Source organism: Ptychodera flava, chromosome 8 (genome assembly GCF_041260155.1).
Source record: "Ptychodera flava strain L36383 chromosome 8, AS_Pfla_20210202, whole genome shotgun sequence".
NCBI classification, from domain to species: Eukaryota; Metazoa; Hemichordata; class Enteropneusta; family Ptychoderidae; genus Ptychodera; species Ptychodera flava.
In genome coordinates this window covers 23,948,727-23,969,269 of record NC_091935.1, presented here as the reverse complement: position 1 = coordinate 23,969,269, position 20,543 = coordinate 23,948,727, and the positions used below count along the sequence as shown (strand labels likewise).

Sequence of the window (20,543 nt, the reverse complement as noted above, 5' to 3'; positions counted from 1 at the left end):
AGTGTACGAGGTCGTATTTATGTATTCAACCTACTGGACGCCATGTATGTACCGTGAGACAGCTATTGCAATTCTTGTTATAAGGTTATTGTAAATAAACTGTAAATAAACAAATCAAAATGTGTATTCTCTATGAAATTGCCAAATGCAAATTGTAACCATCCCCCAGGCCCTTTGTAAAATACGATCCTCTCCCAAGGGCAGTTTTCTGAAAAATGACCCTCCCAATGTCCCCGGCGCGCCCCCTCAATAACTGAAAGCTGCCTCCTTCGACAGACATTTTCGTCAAATGTAAGTTGTTGTAGCATCGTCTAGCTTACACTAATGTGTACCCTACATTAATGTGTGCTTTCTACAGACAAAGTGCTCAGTGATATGCTCGTTTAGTGAGCTTCCCGTCTGGTTTGCAGCCATTGAAAATGCGCAACGGCGTGTCATTTTGATGAAGATAAGCATTGAAAGGGTGTCTGCACTTTATTCCACGCCATTGACTTTAGTCACTCCTATCTTGCACGAGACTTCCAGCGCCTTGAAGTGTCTGAATTTCTCATCCAGGAACGCTACCACCCTGCTGGAAGCCAACGCCATCCCTTGGCTTTTCGGACGATGAGACGCTATGATAACGCTGATAGCAAATCGATTGATTTATTCATTGGATTGGACCGGTTCCCTGATTTTGAAACTCCCTTGTACATGTGATATATCCCTGTTGAGCCTGTCATAATTGCTTTAAACGTCTCCTTGGGTTATCCTTGTATGAATCATATAACGGTTCTCCGTAAATGTCTTACAAACAATTTGTAACCTGGTGACGACTCGCTATGAAGACCCACCTGCCCTTCTCTGTATCCCAAGGAGAACGTTAATGCAACCGTTTTCTCAAGGGACTTAAAGGGACCCATTTGTCCCCGGTAACAAATGCGGAGGTTGAAATACATGGACGTATTTTGAAGAGATTAAATGGATGTGTACCTTTAACATTTGACAATGTGCCATCGGTTTTTTCATGGTATATTATCATATCAACGGCAGTCTCTTGTGCAACATCTTTCTAGTCCAAACGCTAAGTAGCATGGTTGTCTATGCAGGGATATGTGAATCGCTATTATGGATAATTTTGAATTGGTGGGTTTAAGGACGGGCATTTGGACGATTTCTGGCGCATACATTTTGGATTAAAAGGGATCCATTGACAACGTTCGGTTGACAAGGATTTAGTTAATGCTACAGAGATTGAGAGTGAAATGTGAAGAGGATAAATGTAAAAAAAACTGACAATCGTCGAGTAAAGGTTAAAGCTGTAGACCCTTTTGTAACAACAAATCTCACATCAGCGCATTCTGGTTTATAAAAGGCGTTTAAAGGGACTGTCTCAGAATCAGCTCGATAGATTCTATCAAACATCGTCCATGCTAGCTCGTACACAGTTTTGTATACGTCCAATGACTCTTTTTATGTTTTTAATATATGTTTCATTTGGTGTACCTTTCTGTCTGAGGTAGTCAAGGGCAACGAAAATATCCTAAAAAATATGTGCATTATGTATATGGAGGGAAACGGGCAAACGGACAGACGGACTACATAGAGACAGAGAAACAAAGAACAAAAATAACGACACTATTACCAAAAGTGACTTTATTATCCTTAATCGCCGCATAATAAGATATTGACGTCACAGTACAGGATGATGAAGGATCTATTCTGACAGTCAATGACACTTCTCGTTGTGAGTATACCGAACATATACTGTCATTGAAAATGATGGGGTTGGGTTTGGAGGCTAAATGGTCTTTCTAAATCAATGGAACATGAACTTATGCGCACAAATCTATGAACGACATGACAAGGTATGGGCGGTTGCATGATGCTTTTCTGCGTTATTCAGTGAGTTTTTTTTTCTCTTTTGTGCCAACGCTTTAAGTCAGATGATAACATAATAAAGGTTTCTTCAATAACGCTGACTCGTAAAGCTTCAACATTAACACATGTCGAAAGGAATGTGTTGGCCAAAGTTTAGAAATAATCTTTTATTTGTTTACTGTTTGCATTTTATATTTCTTTTCAAAGATTGAACCGCGATCGATAGTCTCTGCCGACTCAGTTCTTCTCGTGACGCAAGCGTGTTTACTAGCCACACGTATAAAATGGTATTTCATTCAACTCGCACCGAGAAAGCATTTTATCTTTTCCCGTCTGACAAGGACTAACTGTCGAAAGTTTTGATCACGATTTAGCTGTTGTCGTAAGCCACAGTACCGGACGGTATTTTTGACAGTCACGTGACGGTTCATGTCTACTTGACAGACCGTTGTACAATCACTGCGTTCTAGAAATGACAAGTTTAGGGCAAGCTCAGTCTTTATTTACTTATTTTTTGTGGTTCGAAGTTCAAAATATGAACTAGGTGCAAAAAGTTATGGCGCCAAAGTAACATTAATAGCAAACGCGATAGTTGTTGTCATCCAGTCTTAGTTGGCAGATTCATATTTGATCCTCGGAGTAGTTTAGGTTCATTCCGGCGGATAAAGGCTAAACTGAAAAACTCTCTCGCGTGAGTTCATGTCATGTGGTCTCCTGTGGAACTTGCATAAATTAGGCCTATGTAGTCCGGAGTGGTGACTGTCGCAGTTCATTGTTCGGCTGGCGACAGGATTCATTGTTACAGCGCCCACCAACCGCTGATTCGTATGCGGTCGCTATTTAATTTTGAACATGTGATAAGACAGTCGCTGATCGTCATAAACGCCCACATTTACGGTTTGAAATAAGGCCGATGAGCGGTAAAAGAGCTGTCGTTAACTACCTGTGTTTGGTGAGTGTACATTTTTCACTGTTTGCAGCTTCTCGGCGAGAGCCAATTCCCAGCGGGGTAATTTTGGGCTTATCATTGGAACACTCGAACTCTTCAATGGTCGTTTGTATGACCCTACAATCGATATTGGCAGTGTGGTAGTCACTGAGAGCATGAAAATAGTCTGGAGATAATGTGACCATGTCTGTTTGTCAGCAAAAGCCTCATCACGTATAGAAGATCACTCGTTGATTTGGTTGTCTGTTTTGATGTTCCTGGAATTCGTGCTCAAAGTATTCCGATACCCTTCAATTATAAATTAGATGAATTATATTGACATTGCAAGAACAACACACTCCAGCTCCTTTAACATACTTGACATTTTGATGCCGTTTGCAGGACCTATTATGCAAATTTTACGTCAGATTTGTAGCTTTTACCGAACAACCATTTCCGAAATCAACTCTAAAAGCCCTGATTGCCTCACCGCTCCAGTGTCTTCCGTTGCCTGTTTATATTGCTTTTAACAGTGACGAGCGTATAGTGTTAGGACAATAATCCCCTTGCCTGGTTTACAATGCGTCACTTTATAATCCGTGAATTCCTTAAGATTCCTTAATTATATTTCAAAAAGCATTCTTTAAAGTTCATTGTTGATAACGAACAATATCATACATACTGATTATATATATATATATATATATATATATATATATATATATATATATATATATATATATATATATATATATATATATACATATATTGTCATATAATATCTATACATATTGTCATATAATATCTATACATATTGTCATATAATATATTATGTATAGTATGTATCTATGTATGTGTGAACGAACCGTAGTTACTTCTTTACAAGAAAATATTGAAACTTCTCAGTCTCTCACTTTTGTTCTTGTGTCGACTTTTTTCCCCTTTCCTTTGTTGTAACTTTCTATTTCCTATAAAAAAGACAAGATAAATTCATAGTAAGTGCTGCTAAAGAAAAAGCAATATTACATATCCCCCGCCTGTTACGTTGAAGGAAGATCTGTCTTATGAATTACGGCTAATTTTCATTCAAAAAGGGACACGAAAGTACACAAACAAGAAATGTAAGCAGGCAGCAGAATGAAATATAGAGTCATCATTTTACAATTGCAGATAAGTTCAAAATTTAATGAGTGTCTGGTCTACAGTCAAACTACACTGAGGACAATCTACAAAGTTCTGTCATTCTTCGAAATTGGTATAAATTTTAACTTTTGGATGTATCCAACATTCATTCTTCACGACTGAAAACTAGTCTAAGAATGTTCTTTCTTAAGCTTACATTTATTAATGTATTTCTTATCCGGAGTGATAACATAATTTGACGTCTTTCGTCAAATTTTAACTGTCAGATCATTGCGTAGAGCACTAAGCGAAGAATGTCATAAACTCCGAGAGATCACAAAATGTGTTCACATGGCGCAAGTCTCTAGACTTACTCAGTCCAGTGGGAGAGGTTGAAATTTATACTAACAATTGAGATGAATCTAGTATCTGACTAGACACGGATTACTGTCCCTTCTGAAGGTGGTCTTTAAACCTTCTTTTATGTTCCTAGAGTCAATATTATAATAATCAGACTGGCTGGGCAGGTCGGCGTCCATAAACACTCATAACTGCTACGACTGTATTTATTGAACACGTTTACTGTTTGCCACCAACCATAGAACCTGGTCTGGATTTAAATTCATGACAGCTTATCTGGATCGCCAGTAAGCTTATCCATGATGATTTCACTTACAGAAAGACTAGGATTGCACCCCAATGAAATCATTCGCACGGGTTCGGTGTAAAGGTATATCGTTCGTTTCCTCCAATATTGATGAGTCCAACGTGCTTATGGAAAATCTTAACACATTCGATACGATTATCAACAGAAGAATGGCATCTTAAGAGTTTCTTTGAAGTATAAACTGATGGATAGATATGGTATATTTGAGTCGAGCAATAACAACCCTGGAAATGGTCAAATTTTTACAACCTAAAAGATTAAAGTTTTAATATTTTCTTTTAAATGACTGACTGAAGCTCTAGATTAAGGACACGATGGCATTATTCACGAAACAGCAATCTTTTTAGATGTTCTTAATGACCTTGTCATGTTATAATTCCTATCATTGGAAAAAATAAGTTGTATGATCCTAGAAACACTACACTTCCGCTTTGAGATAGACCATTGAGAGGAATAGAAGTTTATTTTAATGAAGGATCTGTCGAGTACATCTTTAATGGTCACCAAATGTTCATAACGATTAAGTTCTGCAATAATACAGTCTATAAAGCAGACTTACAAGAAAATTTGAGTAGGTAGGGAAAATCTGCTACCGTTATTATCATTCCTGGAATCATGGTATTCACATTCTCCTGCCAAGTGCTGAGATATCCATTCTTAAATTTATACTTTTCCATTTTTTTCACGCCTTGTGAGTTGCAATTATTCATATCATGATGACATAATTGCATTATTTAGCATTGGCAGTTCTGAGAGATTTCAAAATTTATATGTCATAGATGAGCCAATCATAGCTTGACAGGCGATAGTTTTACCAGGAATTAATATTGCGTTTGCCGACCTTAATTGAAGTGTTAGCCTCCTGGGTAAACATTTCCGCCATGTTTTTCAAATATCAAATGCCATTATCTGAAGGCCATTTTCAAGACTATCGTGTTGTTGTTTTTTCTGATTTAACGACCTTCAAAAGCAAAAAATTATGTCATTGAGTCGTTTCTTTGTTGGCTTATACAAAAGGATTCGTTTATCACATTACTTTTTTGATTCCAAAACCATACAATTTGTAGGCAAAGCTTTGATCAAAGGCGACATCGACGGCCATATTTGCGGGTGTGCCTAAATACATATCACGTTTGCATTTCGTGAATACGTGTGATAGCAACTATAGCTAAAACCGCCCTGTGAGCACATTAACTTAGAAAATCCATCTTTGAAACAAAATTATGAAAAAACTATGTTAATGGATACATGTTATGTACGGTTGTTTTTATCAACAACAATATATTGTGGTTACAGAACTGTACGATCAACTCAGTTCTCTTTTTCCCCAGATATGTTTACTCACTTCAAAGATAGTTCCGCTATTAGAAATAATCTTGCAAGATTTTGATCATTTTGTTTGCGTTGGAACATTTCTTGTTTCTTGTTTACATATCCTCATTAAATTCCATGGAAACCCGGCTACCTCTGTACTCTTAACCAGGAAGAAAGCCAGTCGTGTTCCTTACAGACGGTAGGAGGGATAGGGTGGGGTGAAATAGACCTTGCCGGGTTATATTACTTTTGCCCCCCCCCCCCACCGGGGGGCGTCGGGTCATCTTTCGATAGTGGGACGGCTAAGGGGCAACATCAAAAGTTCAACATAATAAATCTAACTTAATTGCTTAAGTTTGGCCTCAGACCCCCCCACCCCCCCCCCCCCTTCTAACTTAACTGACCTAAAATTGAAAAACATTGCGGACTCATACCCTGTACTAATTCTTTCAAACGACGTACCAATGTACCGTTGAATTAAAGAAAAATTGAAAACCATTATAAAGTAACAAAAATACGGGTGACTGGATCGGTTTTAGCGTACAAAAAAACAGCCTTGAAATCGTAAAATTTGCCAAAATTACGTTAAAAACGTTAAATCGTTTTTGACTGCACAGAAATTAATTTGGCCAAAAACCCCCCACCCCCAAACTTAAGCAATTAAGTTTTTTTTCAAACATTGATCTTTTGACGTCACCCCTAAACATCATCGGGTAGTCGCGGTACAGTTCATTAAAGGCATTTGCAAGTGCGTTAGTGTTAGATTCGATGTGTAATCTCTTGGTCGATGGTTGTATCAACTTTCAAAAAAAGTGTGTATTCTAATGATATTTTATGATTATTTGTGGTGATTCTTAGTCTTTTTAGACATCAGTACCGTAACACAGAACTGTAAAAGGAATCTGTTTTGATACTGTGCTCTGGTTTGAGGCTGTTGTCTTCATCGTGTGGTGCCAAAGGTCTTTAAATATTCATGTTTTCAAGTAGTTTAACCGATAACCCTTGTTCTCGCAGACAAGAGGCTGTTCTTTTCTGGGTACATACGTTTTATTCCTGGGATGCTGTGGTAGGGCATGTAAGTTTAACTAAATGCGGACACAAAGAGTAACATTTCGTTACTCTTTCGAGTTGCCATTGTGTAATGTTTTGAATATTTTCCATGCGAACGGCTTTTGTGGACATTAGGCGCGCCTTCGCTATTATTCATAATAGAGCCCTCTAAGCAATCGATAAATTGTATCGGTGACGAGGCAGCAATCGAAAGTCTCTTCTTTTGTCGTTGGTCGAGTGGTGTTTACTGATCAAAGAATGTCTAAATAAATGTAATTAGGGTGCCGTCTCGGAGACAGTCAGCTGTGAGCAAAATCAATCATATGTGCCCCGAAGAAACTAACCAACTCGGCAGAGTGGGTTTTTTTACCCGACGTTGTACACTCATCGAGAAAGAGGACTCGACTTCGACAACCTTGACGATGCTTTGAAAACTACTTAAGTTTCTCGGTATAGGTTGGCCGGTCAGCTGTTTTTTGCAGTTCGCCCAAGTATTTGGTACCTATTTCAGTGTACGCCACCGGCGCCATGAACGACAGGGTTCCAATTGACAGATAGAAAATATGCGTTGATCCCTATTGCTTGGCGGAAAGTCGGGGAGTACTATCGATTGGAACTGTTTCACTTTTGTAACCAATTTGGGAAACGTCTCCCACTCTGGAGGAAGAATAAACACAAGGAGAAAATCAGGTCACAAAGGAGAAGGTCAATCAATGCATCCCCATTGAACTTAATTAAAGAAACAAAAGAGTTGTCTAACATGCAAATAATCGCTATGATTAACTCAAGTCAAGGTTGAAATCGGTAATTGCTCTTACATCATCGCCTTAATCAATAGCCATTATAGCGGCGTTCGTTGCACCCCACGAAGATTGGCAGTTTTGCCTTATCTGTAAACATTATTTTTCTTTTCTATGATTGTAATAAACGTAAGAGTGAACTCTTGATATATCCTCGCTTTTTTCGGATGCATAAATCAAACATGGACAAACAAACAAAATCACAGGCAATCCTTAAATCCTTTGCAAAACAAGGCACGAACCAATGATGGCGGAACAAAAGACCGGTCTCTTAGCAACAACTCGTACGAGACGCTCCGAGCTCCGCGAATGCGTGAAACGACGGCTTCAGGTCCAGACGGTGTTGCGCAGAATCAGTATTTGTAGTTCCAGCCATTTTCCACCGGACACATTCGCCAGGAAACAGACAGTGAGTGTAAACGCTATACTGATTGAAAAATACAATACTTCCGACTTATCGTGATCCTGTTTTCGTAAGGCAACATAGGAACCAAATTACTGAAATTCTGAAAATCGTTAAAACGACTTTGAGCTAAGACAAAACATTTTAAGGGGTTTTATTGATCGAATCGATTCTGTCAATCACTCGAAAATGTCTTTCTCGTAAAGCAGAAAATATATAGTCAACGACATTGAGGGCGTTCATAGACATTGTGTGTAATCACAGACGAAGTGATGGTAGTGTAATCGCCCACATTTCTACCAGTATAATTAAGATGAAATTGACGTTTATAAGGAACAATGCCAAGGTAAGTTGATGGTCTCCTCTTTGCAAAATGTATTCTGATAAAACGTATTTGCCGTACAAATAATTCAATATCGAATGGAAAGCTGTGTACCACATGATGATTTTAGGTTTTAGGGCCAGAACGTGGCCTAGTCGGTATGATCGTGGCGCTAAGGCGATTCCGTTAAGATAAGTCGCGCTTCGGTTCAGATAGGTTTCGAAGCGTTTGTTCAAACTTTTTCCCGGGCAAACTTGAAATCTAAGTCTTTTATGATCGAGAAAAAAGACATCGGCGGGCCATCGTGCCAAGTTTTGGATGTGTCTAACAAATTACCAGAACCTTCGCGATAGTGACATTTTAAAATGGCCGCTGTATCCATTTCTGCATGCTACCCCCCCCCTCTCCCCCGCACCCGTGTCTTTCTCAAAAACAAGAATTTGAAAACTTCACTTGATCCAAAGAGTGACCCAAAAAGGGTCAAGACAAGCGTCAGACCAGAAATGTATCGTCGAAAAAATGTAGTTTCCAAAAATCTATCCAACGAGGTGACGATTTTTTCCCTACAAGTACAACCTGTCTATGGTAAGCTGTAACTACTTAAAAATTTATCCGTTGAATGATACACATTGGAGTCTGCTATAAACCTTACCAAGAGCGAAAGAAAGTTACATGAAATATATCAGCAGTTAGAGAAGGTCTACGTACCTGCTGTATATAAGAGTTGTTAAATTATAATTAAACGCTTTCTTACCTTTACGCATACACAAATGCCAAGTTTATTGTAGCAACATTGAAGTTAACCCAAACAATGTAAGCTTACATCGCCTTCATTAACAAAAAGCGTCTTTCCCAAGGTTCTCATCTCTTGATTCTTATTCCATCAATTTTGTCATTTTGTTTACAAGATAGCAATTTCACGACCTTTACCTTTCCCTATATACGTCAGAATAGCAGCAATAAGATAAGCGTTTCGACGCCACGATTACCGTAGAATGGTTTCGATAATATGCCATGGAAGACAGAATAATCTTAATCTGCGTACCGAACATCTGTACACCTGCAGAAAAGTGACTTTTCCATGTAGGAGAAGTTCATATCATCAGGAAACTGCACATGAGCCTCGGCACTGTGTGACCTCATGTTCATCATAGCTTTCCGTGTAATTAATATAACTGCGTATCCAGTTTTGCTTCAAGTCGAATCAGAGGTGTTGACCAGAACGTTTCAAACGTGCTCCGTATAGGTAGCAGCAGCGCATCCGACGGACAGAGATTTGTCCAAGTGAAGGGTTATTACGGACAAATTTCCACGTTCTCTTGGGCAAAAATCACCGCAAACGATTCTCCGGTTTGGCGAGCGAGTTCTCGGCCGGTGTCGATAAAAGGTTCCAGACACTGTACTAAGGAACGATTCAGAATTTACTTCCAGGGGGGGGTGGAGGATTTTCAGGTGGGGCCACCCATTTTTCCCAAGAAAATTTAGGGGGGGCCAGACAAAAATACCACAATCTTTTAGGGGGGCCAAGGAAAAAAATCATCAATTCAATATTTGCCCAGAATTTCTGATCTCTACAAAAGAGAACCATAGATGCTACCTGGGTGAGAGATAAACTCAACATATTTAGTTAAACTCCTTTAGCTGCCAAATTCGGTAATATTCACAGTGGTTTGTTTTATGCATCTACTGCAGTATCTTGTTCTCCTCCCTGAAGCGTCATGAAATGTCCAGTATTTAGCATGTCAACACAAACCATACAGTAAACAGTCGGGGTTGTTTTTGTTGAAAAGAGATCTGAATCAAGTCCAGGCTAGAATTCATTTATCAACAATAACAATGGTCATTTATGTTCACACTGGTATGTTGCTAAATACAGCATTGGGTGTTCTATGTAGTGATAGAATAACAAACAAATGCTGATACACAGAGATGAACATTGAACAAATGCTAAAAATTACAGCAAATATTCAGCATCATCAGGTTGGGTTTACCTTGTAGCTTGTAAAGCAGTGTAAAGTTGCATGATAAAGAAGTGTTAATTTGTGCAAATGTATGCAAATCACCCGATTTCTTGGCTTCTTTTGCCTCCCAATTTCAAAATTTCCGAAGAATATAACTCCACTCCGACTGGGTCAAATTTTCTGAAATTTCACATTATGTTTTTAAATGCTATATAACAAAACGACTATCAATTGGTTTTGTTTGGCAATAAAGCTCTTACATTTTTAAAAAGAGGTATTTTGAATAAGAGGCATTTTAATTTTGCTGATCATGATTTTAATCAATTATTAGAGTGTCAGTCTTTAAACCCCTACAATTTTAAAATGAGGATGGATAATGCCGAATAAAATAGTCCTTTTATTCTACATATACTTAAATTTTGAAGGTTCCCACTCAAGAGCAACTTTAACCAGTCATAGTCCTCGTATTTTTTATCCTCTCTTCTTTTCTGCTCCTTTTTCCATGTTTCATTCTCATCAATTTTACCCTTTCTAAATTTTTTAAATGTTCTACATAACTTTTTACAGTGCTTACATCTACTATAAACTTTTTTGAAAATAAATTTATGGCCGTCTCATCTTCAAGTTGCTTTTCAGTGAATAGTTTTTTAATGTTGAAAATAAAAATATTATGTATTACTGTCAAAAATATATGGTGAAAAATTTACAAAAGGGTTGATTTTCCAATAATCCTGTATGTGCATCCAGAAGATCATGTGGCTCTGCATCAATGCTATGGTGTCGGATTGTTGAAATATTGTGTACACAAGAAACTTGCTGTAGTCCAAGAAGTGATCTCAGTGTGTATGAGGCTAGGAGAAATATGGATAGGCTTACACATTGTGTATAATACTTTTGTGTCCCATTCATTCTGATATGTATAATCAAAGATTTCTCAGTGGCGGCTGGCAGAAAAGGCAAAAAAACAAATTAACATGTATTGTTTCATGTCATCTGAAAACATGCGCATCATGACTATTTTAAGATTAAAGTTTGTTAAAAAAATTTGAAATATGAATGCTCTGTCAATTTTGAAAAATACTGCTGACAAAATGTGAACTTTGACTTACACAGGGTTATCTGCATTTTAATATGAACATTGGATTGTTAATGGAATGAGCAGAATAACATGTGAATTCATGTTTTTGATAAGGTGTTTTGTTCAAGAAATGATCTAAAATATTCCTCAGCATTGTTGCTTTCCGTGGCAGTTACTTGGTTTTATGACAACCAAATTAGAAAAAAAGAAAAAATTAAAAACAAGTTGGCTTTCACCAATTTTAATTCCTAATGTTTAAAACTTTCACCGTGAGTCTGCATTCAGCATCATCAAATGAAAATGTATGCTGAACTTGTGCATGTACATGTACATCTTACTTTCTAGAAATATCTGGATATCTGCAAATGATGTACAATTAAACTTCTAGATATATATCACTTTGCCAATTATCTGCTCCTCTGATTTCCTGTTCACCATTTCTAACTGACATCTTTGCTTGTCTTTGTGTGCATCATATGTATCAGTGAGACATAACGAAAAACGTATTCATATTTTCTTCAGAAATTTACAACCAGATATGTTTATTGCTACCCTTTCCAAAAGTGTGCCACTTGCAGTCCCTGCAAATCATTCTTTTTATAGTCACATAACCCTGAAATGATTTGTTATATCATCGATTAAATGTCCACTACAGTTCCTGCAACTTGTTAGACTGGATATGTCTATAATGTATAAGCATGCATGTATATATTAGGGGGGGCATGAAAAAAAAACACGAAAGATGAGGGGGGCCATAGATTTTTTCTATAATTTACTAGGGGGGGCGTGGAAAAAAATCACCCAAAATCCCCCTGGAAGTAAATTCTGAATCGTCCCTAACGCAATGCCAGACCACTGCAGTGGCAAACTGTGCGTCCCGTTCTGCATCTGCAAACAGCTTCCAACGATACCGTAATTTTTTTCCAAAATCTGAACACGGAAAATTAGGCAATTACCTTTATTTATTCCGTCAAGCTGAGCAGTGAATCTAAAATGTTTACAGTGCTGTTGCTTAGCAATATCAAAATAATTATTTTATAACAGTTACTGTAAATTGGTTTATCTCTCCTATGCAATCTACTCCGTCACGGTCATTGTCAAAGTTCTGGATAGAAAAACCCGCCAAGACATAAACCGTTTTCAAATTGCAAGCTAGGAACACTTGTACACATAAGCCTTCTTCTATAGTATTAAACGACTTCGTCTCCTGGCTGCTTTCTCAGACCTGGTCATATTCCACACATAATTTCTGTCTTTGGTACATTAACTCAAGCTGTGTGATTTTTATTCATGTTTGATGCCGTTTTAGTTTTCGCTCCAATAATAACATTGGGATTCTGAGCGTATACATGCACATGACACGGACTTTAGCATTTCAGGCTGTAGGGAGAGAGTTTAGCCATCGCAGTGCAGCCTGTGTGAAAATCACGAGACTCCGATCCAATTAACCAATTTGTCGATAGAAGGCGACGTCCTCAGCGGCGTGTTTAGATATTCTGGGTTGCGTTTGCTCGTTCAAAGTTACTTATGACACCAGTAAAGTCACTACAAAATATAAAAAGATGGTTTACTGAAATTTGTCTGATTAAACAACATTTCTTTTTTCAAATTTACGCTTCCCACTTTTGTTCGGTTGTATTGGACTCATTTATTACTGACAAGGTATATATGCGAAGACAAGTGTTGTAAAATACGGAGGATTACGGCTTTATAGATAAAATAAAATTTCGTAGTAAAATTCACCATGAAGCCTCTGACACAGTGAGTAGTGTCGTGCTTTAAACGCGCGGTCTTCGGGCGAAACCGCTCATGGGGATGTTCTTGACTATACCTTAGCATATAACGAAATTATCAAGCGTTACACAGCGTCTCCCTGTTTCTCGTTCAATAGCTTTCCAACCACGGCTCCTCTGGAAGGTACGACAGACACCCCGTAATATCCGGGACATATGACCTTTATCGCACCGCTGCATGACAGTTACAGCCCATGAGCACCATTCTTTGGAATTGATGTTCACATCACTTATCTATATCCTATTTTTTGCGTTAAAGAGCAAACTATTTCATATTCGTCGTTTTTACCGAGGAGCGCTCCTCTTCAAGCCACGCGCACAAAGCGATTAGAGGTAAAGCAATCTACAGAACGCTCGTGAATCGCGCCAAAATCTGTAAGTGTCTGATCCGCGCGTAGATTACCCCGCCAAAATGCAGAAATGAAGAGATACTCTCGGGTGATGCATCAAGATAAAAAGTGAATTCGCGGTTTTTAATATGAGTGGATATCGTTCTTCTGGGTGTACACGCGATGTAATTCAGGTTTTCATTCCTTATCGTTAAAGCTTAACCACATTTCGGATATTTTCAATGATATACGCGAGATGGCAAAGTTCGTAAGGCCCATTACCCGCGTAGACCCTGCCACGCTACTGATATCGCGCCCTGTAATTTATACCATACAGATATCGCCCTTTGCTGATGTACGTCGTTGAGAATAATTAATAACCTCGCTTTGGGGACGAGCAGTTATATTTGGATGAAAACAATTAGGGAGCCTTCAGTAATTACAAGGGGGGGTGGGCCGGGGGAATTGGGGGGAGGGTCACTTTTTAGAAAACAGTTCAAGGGGGAGGGTCACTTTTTATAAACCTATCTTGGGGGAGGGTCACTTTTGACAGAAGCTGATATTATGGCCAAAAGTTTGATTGTCCGTGTGATATTTCCTGAATAGGAAATCACCAACAAAATACGCACACACTTATAGACCGCCATGCATAGTGAATTGATATTTTGGTGAAATTCCAAAATCAAATTTCTTACACAACCATAGACTTGTAACCACTCTAGTCTAATCAAGAACAATAATCTTAATAATCAAGCATACATAAATGCACAGATTTATCTAATTTTGTACTGAAAAAAAATTATTCATAGTTTCATCATAGACCCCAATGCATAGTGAATCGACATTAAATTTCTTGCACAACCATGGACTTGTAACCATTCTAGTCTTATCAAGAAAATTAATATCAATAATCAAGAGTACACCAATGCAAAGATTTACCTATTTTTGTATTGGGAAAAAATTATTCATAGTTTCATCATAGACTCCAATGCATAGTGAATCGACATTTTGGTGAAATTCCAAAATCAAATTTCTTGCACAACCATGGACTTGTAACCATTCTAGTCTTATCAAGAACAATAATGTGAATAATCAAGCATACATAAATGCACAGATTTATCTAATTTTGTACTGAAAAAAAATTATTCATAGTTTCATCGTAGACCCCGATGCATAGTGAATCGACATTTGGGTGAAATTCCAAAATCAAATTTCTTACACAACCATAGACTTGTAACCACTCTAGTCTAATCAAGAAAACTAATATCAATAATCAAGAGTACACAAATGCAAAGATTTACCTATTTTTGTATTGGAAAAATCTATTCATAATTTCATCATAAACACAATGGATAGTGAACCAACTTTTTAGATGAAATTCAGAAATCAATTTCTTGTACACAAAAGTTCATGTTACTTCCCTATTCAAGCAAAGTACATTTAAATACATTATCAAACATATATAAAATACAGATATAGCATGTTTTGTGGGGGTAAATTGTCAATAATTTGCCTGATAGACACCCATGTATTATGATTTGATATTTTTGGATGAAGCACTAAATCAGCTACATCTTGCCTTCTTATAGTTGCACAAAATATGGTGACCCTCCCTAAACTGTATGAAATACCATATCTCTTCAAAAATTCTTGCGTGATAAATTGCAACTGTCCCTCCAAAAACACCAGCCCTCCCCTCTGTAATTTGTCCCTAACATAACAATTGAACCAATTGTTATGTAAATTAGCTGATACTGTTTTAGTTATTCCCGGGGATCGGAATACCGCAGTGGTTGGGGGGGGGAGGGTCAAGTTTTAGAATGTCGGACAAGGGGGAGGGTCACATTTTAGACAGGAGAATTGGGGGAGGGTTACATTTTACGGTACAGGTGTTCGCGAAATTCCCCCGGCCCACCCCCCTGTAATTACTGAAGGCTCCCTTAGTGAATTGTTACAGCGCTAATTAATGAGAATAGCTTTTAAATTGTTTGCCTAATGAGATACACTGACCATAGACCCTAGACCCTAGGGAGAAACAAAACAGACTTAAATTTGGTGTAAGGGTTCGGACGGATAGAAACAATGTTAACATTTCGTTTCTCTGGCCGACAACAATGAAAAACACAAGCTATCTGCATGGTCATATTAGTGTTTCAGGGTTGATCGTGTCAGGTTTTATTGTAACCTAACCGCTTCTTTGTCATTTTCACCTATCCTTGATGTATCCGACATTCTGCATGAGACGACGGTGATTCAGTATACTGTGACAAGCATGTAATTGAATAGGGCTGGATGCTTTGTCGATGCTAAACACTGGAGTTTATGGTGTCCAATCCATGCCAAAATTACTACTTTGATTTTACAACACAACGTGCCATTCCGAATTCTATTTTACAATTCAACATGCTATTTCACAACACAACATGCCATTCCAAATCCTATTTTACAACTCAACATGCTCTTGCCAATTCATTTGACAACACATCATGCACTTCCAAATCCTATTTTACAACTCAACATGCTCTTGCCAATTCCATTTGACAACACATCATGCACTTCCAAATCCTATTTTACAACTCAACATGCTCTTGCCAATTTCATTTGACAACACATCATGCACTTCCAAATCCTATTTTACAACTCAACATGCTCTTGCCAATTTCATTTGACAACACATCATGCACTTCCAAATCCTATTTTACAACTCAACATGCTCTTGCCAATTTCATTTGACAACACATCATGCACTTCCAAATCCTATTTTACAACTCAACATGCTCTTGCCAATTTCATTTGACAACACATCATGCACTTCCAAATCCTATTTTACAACTCAACATGCTCTTGCCAATTTCATTTGACAACACATCATGCACTTCCAAATCCTATTTCACAATTCAACATCCCATTCTAAAGCTAGCTCTGCGGAGCAGGGCAGTGTTACTGGCTATCGAACAAGATTCAAAATGGCGGACGCGAAATGGTCCCCTCGCAGAGAGAGAGAAATGCGAACTTTGCACAAGTCTAAAAACGCAGCTTAGCACATTGTGTATCTAAACAAGATGAGCGTGCTCGAAAACTAGGATCGATCACGATTTTAAATTAAAAATTGGCTGTTTTTGGAAAAGAAACTGCGCGTTAAAATCAGCAGTTTTGTCTATTGTGCACCATGGGAGGCTTATCGTGTGCGCGGCTCATGTGAAAGACCGGGCAAGATTCACCCTCAATCATAAGTATCCGCTGACCTCCCTCCGAGCTCAGACATTATCTCCGTTCTGTGACGGAGCAGGTCGTACAATTTTCATAGTTCATTGCGCATGCTAAGTAGACATTGCCAATATAATCTACAAGATTTTTTCGCTTTACCTTGTAAAAGAACCTTGTTTTACGGGGGTACCAGTCAACTCGCACTTTTCCAACCCGCCCAGAACCAATTCGCCTGATTCCAACTCGCCCGATACCAACTCGCCCGATTCCACTCGCCCGATACCAACTCGCCCGATATTATTTTGCAATTTTATGAGTACCTGGTACGCTAGGTCTGCATGGCAGGGCTGTGTGTTTACCGGCGTTATACGGAGGCCGTATAACGCCGGTAAACACACAGCCCTGCCATGCAGAGCTACTGGTAGACTTGGTTCAAGTCTGTGATTTGTGAATGTTTGAGTGGAGTGAAGGCAATGATTTGTATTTTGCTTCATGTGAAACGCGCGCGCGTGAGTGACGCGATGAGTAGGGTGAACGCGATGAGTGGAGTGAACGCTATACAGCGGAGTTTCACCCAGAACACCAGTTCGCGAGATAAGGAGACAGGGCGTTTTCATCGCTGTAACGATGTCGGCCCGGCCGACATCGTTGCCATGCCACACTTCAAACAGTGGCGGCGCTCTCACTTCCGTTTCACTTCTGCTCTTGACAGTCTCTTGCTACATAGCCTGAATATGAATGTATCCATATAATGTTAAAGGGACAAAGTCGGCCATTTCTCCATGAAGTTTGTTTAATGCAACATACTACTTATATTGTTTGACATGTTAAAGATAATGAATGGGTGACCATGCATATATTTGACCCCGGTTTTAGACACGATACATGAAACCATGATGACAATGAATTAATGGTCGTGACCATTAAATTATTTTTGCCACGGCTTCATTACAAATTAGTAAAATCACTGGTAAAATGTAAAATGAAGGCCATATACTCAACGTTTATATCACTTCGAATGTTAATCAAACGTTGTAGTTTATCTTTTAGGTAAAATTCGTATTGAAATTACTGGACAAGCCCACTACTGAAAAACTCATCCATGCATTCGTTACCTCCAGACTCGACTATTGTAACAGTTTGTTCTATGGTATTTCAAATGACCAACTAAATCGTCTGCAGTCTGTTCATAATGCAGCAGCCCGTCTAGTCACAGATACACATAAATATGACCACATCACTCCTGTTGATTTTCACTGGTTACCTGTGAAAGCGCGTATTAGTTAATATCTACTTTTAAGATTGTTAGTGGCGATGCACTGCTTTATTTGACCTGTAGGCCTATGTAACGACAAGAGATCTACGATTTTCTAAGAAATTGCGTGTAACTCCTCCTCACGGCTATTTTAATAAGTCTTATGGTCACAGAGCTTTTTCGGTACGTACTCCTTTTCTGTGGAATAGTGTTTCCAACCCGGTGGTGGCAGTCCCCGGGTTGGTGGGTACCCATGCGCGTTACCAAATTCACGGAAAAGGGGGTGTTTTTCTTCAGTCATCTCGGAGATTCTAGGTCCGTGAAATCGAGAAAAAGGGGTACTTTTTCACAGTAACCTCCGAGATTAGGGGTAGTCCTTTCATAATCTCCCTAGGACACTAAATCTGGTCTAGTCTCACTCTAGATGATTGTGTATGAATGTGACTAAAATCAGGTGAGGACAAACATTTGTGATGTATGTACATGTATACAAAGTCAACCTCCAGGGTCAACCCTGGAAGTCAACATACTAACCTCCTAGATTTCGAAAATAAGGGTATGTTTTTTACAGCTAATTTCTCCCAGATTGCCACAAATAGGGGGTGTTTTCTCAGAAATATTCTAGGAAAGGGGGTACTTTTCAAACTTGGGTAACAAGCATGGGTACCCCCAACCCAGGACTGCCACCGCCGGTGTGGAATGCACTGCCTTCAGAAATTCGTTGCACCAGAAATGTTACATCTTTTAACAACAACAACTTTATTGTCTTCAGGCCTTCAGCCCATAACATCAATACAGATAAAAGAATTACATAAACATAAACAGATTACACCACTACGTAAATAATACCAAGGCTTCTTTCCCTAATTCAAAAGCTTGATAGGAAAACTTTGCTAAATTACGTATAATTTTACTCATTAAGAGTTTCGTTACATTTCGTAGACCTGGGTTTCTAATTGCCCAATTCGGTAGAAACTGAATCCGTAGATTGTCAGTGGTAAAGATTACATTCGAACAGAAAATGAAATTCACCATCAATAGAAAGAGTAGGCCTATCACAGATTTCACACGAACGTTCTGATCGCACTAAGTATTTACTACAACTTGAACAAGTTTCAATCAATAGTTTGTGACTGGAACAACGTAACTGGGACTGTGACAGTGCCTTTCGATATCTATTGATTTTAAATATAAAGAAAATAATTCTTAAAAGATGGCTTGTGTTTGATTTGACGAAATAAGTGTAAACGACGTATTCGAGACATCCTCCCACCATTCATGTTGCCAGTTGTTTTGACTCTGTTCATAAAGGTGATAAAATTTTTTTGTTTATTACCAACACCTTGGCTGACCCACGCATGACCGAAGCCATACCTTAAGAGTATATTTCGTAAATATGTCACCAAGTTAGTTTTCCCTTTTTGATCTCCAACGACTAAAAGCGAGTAAGAATGCTTAGCAATTCTACTATTCGGCATAGACAGAAGTTTCACCCTCCATTCGAAGCATCTAACATAGGTAAAAATAAATAGAGGGGTTCCTAATTCTCCAAGTACGGCAACAGTGGGAATGTTACGTTTTACACCAAGGAAACGTTTACAACAATTAGTGTACGGTCTCAATACATGTATACATTTGATATCCCCATAAATCAGCATCATACAGCAAAATCGGAAGTATCATTATGTCAAATTATGTCCCATTTCTCTCCGAACTTTTTGGTTAAGCGATTATGAATACGGATTTCTTTTGTTTGGTCTGCTAGAGTTTTGGTGGCTTAAACGAATCATTACGTCCAGAAAATACAATGCCAAGATATTTATAATACGATACAACATCAACCTTTTCCCCTTTATAAAACCATTGTTCTGTCTTTTTCAATATCCCACCATTTCTGAAGATTTTGTTTGTGCAAGATTTACTTTGATTTTCCATTTATCAGCAAACAAATTGGGTAAAATTAGAAGTCTTTGTAGGCCTACTACTGTATCAGCAAACAGAGTTATATCATCCGCATATCCATATAGCAGAAGAAAAATATTTACAATTCTTGTGTTATCTGAACGTCCATGTGACCCGCGTTTTCAACAACACTTTGTAGTTCATTTATGAAAGCAGCGAACAAAAAAGGGGCTAAGGATACATCTCTGTCTACTCCCATTAGACAATCAAAGTTTTCTGTGATATGCTGACCTGTTCTACTAACATCATTATATATGCTATTAAAAGCATTTTACCTTGTACATCATTTGTAGGAGTAACGTAAATAACAGCGTATTGTTTACGGTATCAAATGCTTTAACAAAGTCAACAAAAACACAATAAAATCTTCCTCCGTTCCTACAAAGATATTTTTGACTATGGAATATAAAGTAAAAATATTATATAAGGTTGAATATCCTTTTTTGAAACCTGTTTGGCACTCTGACAGTTTTCCTTCTGCCTTTGCCCATT

At 38.3% G+C, this 20,543-nt stretch overlaps 1 protein-coding gene across 2 annotated transcripts in view; it reads left to right on the top strand.

Moving 5' to 3' along the window:
- The first annotated feature begins 2,621 nt into the window (after positions 1-2,621).
- LOC139138835 (prostaglandin E2 receptor EP3 subtype-like) overlaps positions 2,622-20,543 on the top strand; it is a 44,241-nt gene continuing 26,319 nt past the window's right edge. The window contains exon 1 of one of the 2 annotated variants that reach the window (XM_070707383.1): positions 2,622-2,812. The gene's annotated coding sequence lies outside the window, so the exon portion shown is untranslated. Of the gene's footprint in view, positions 2,813-8,350; positions 8,491-20,543 lie in introns of those variants that run through there. The other variant, XM_070707384.1, reaches the window with a different exon arrangement.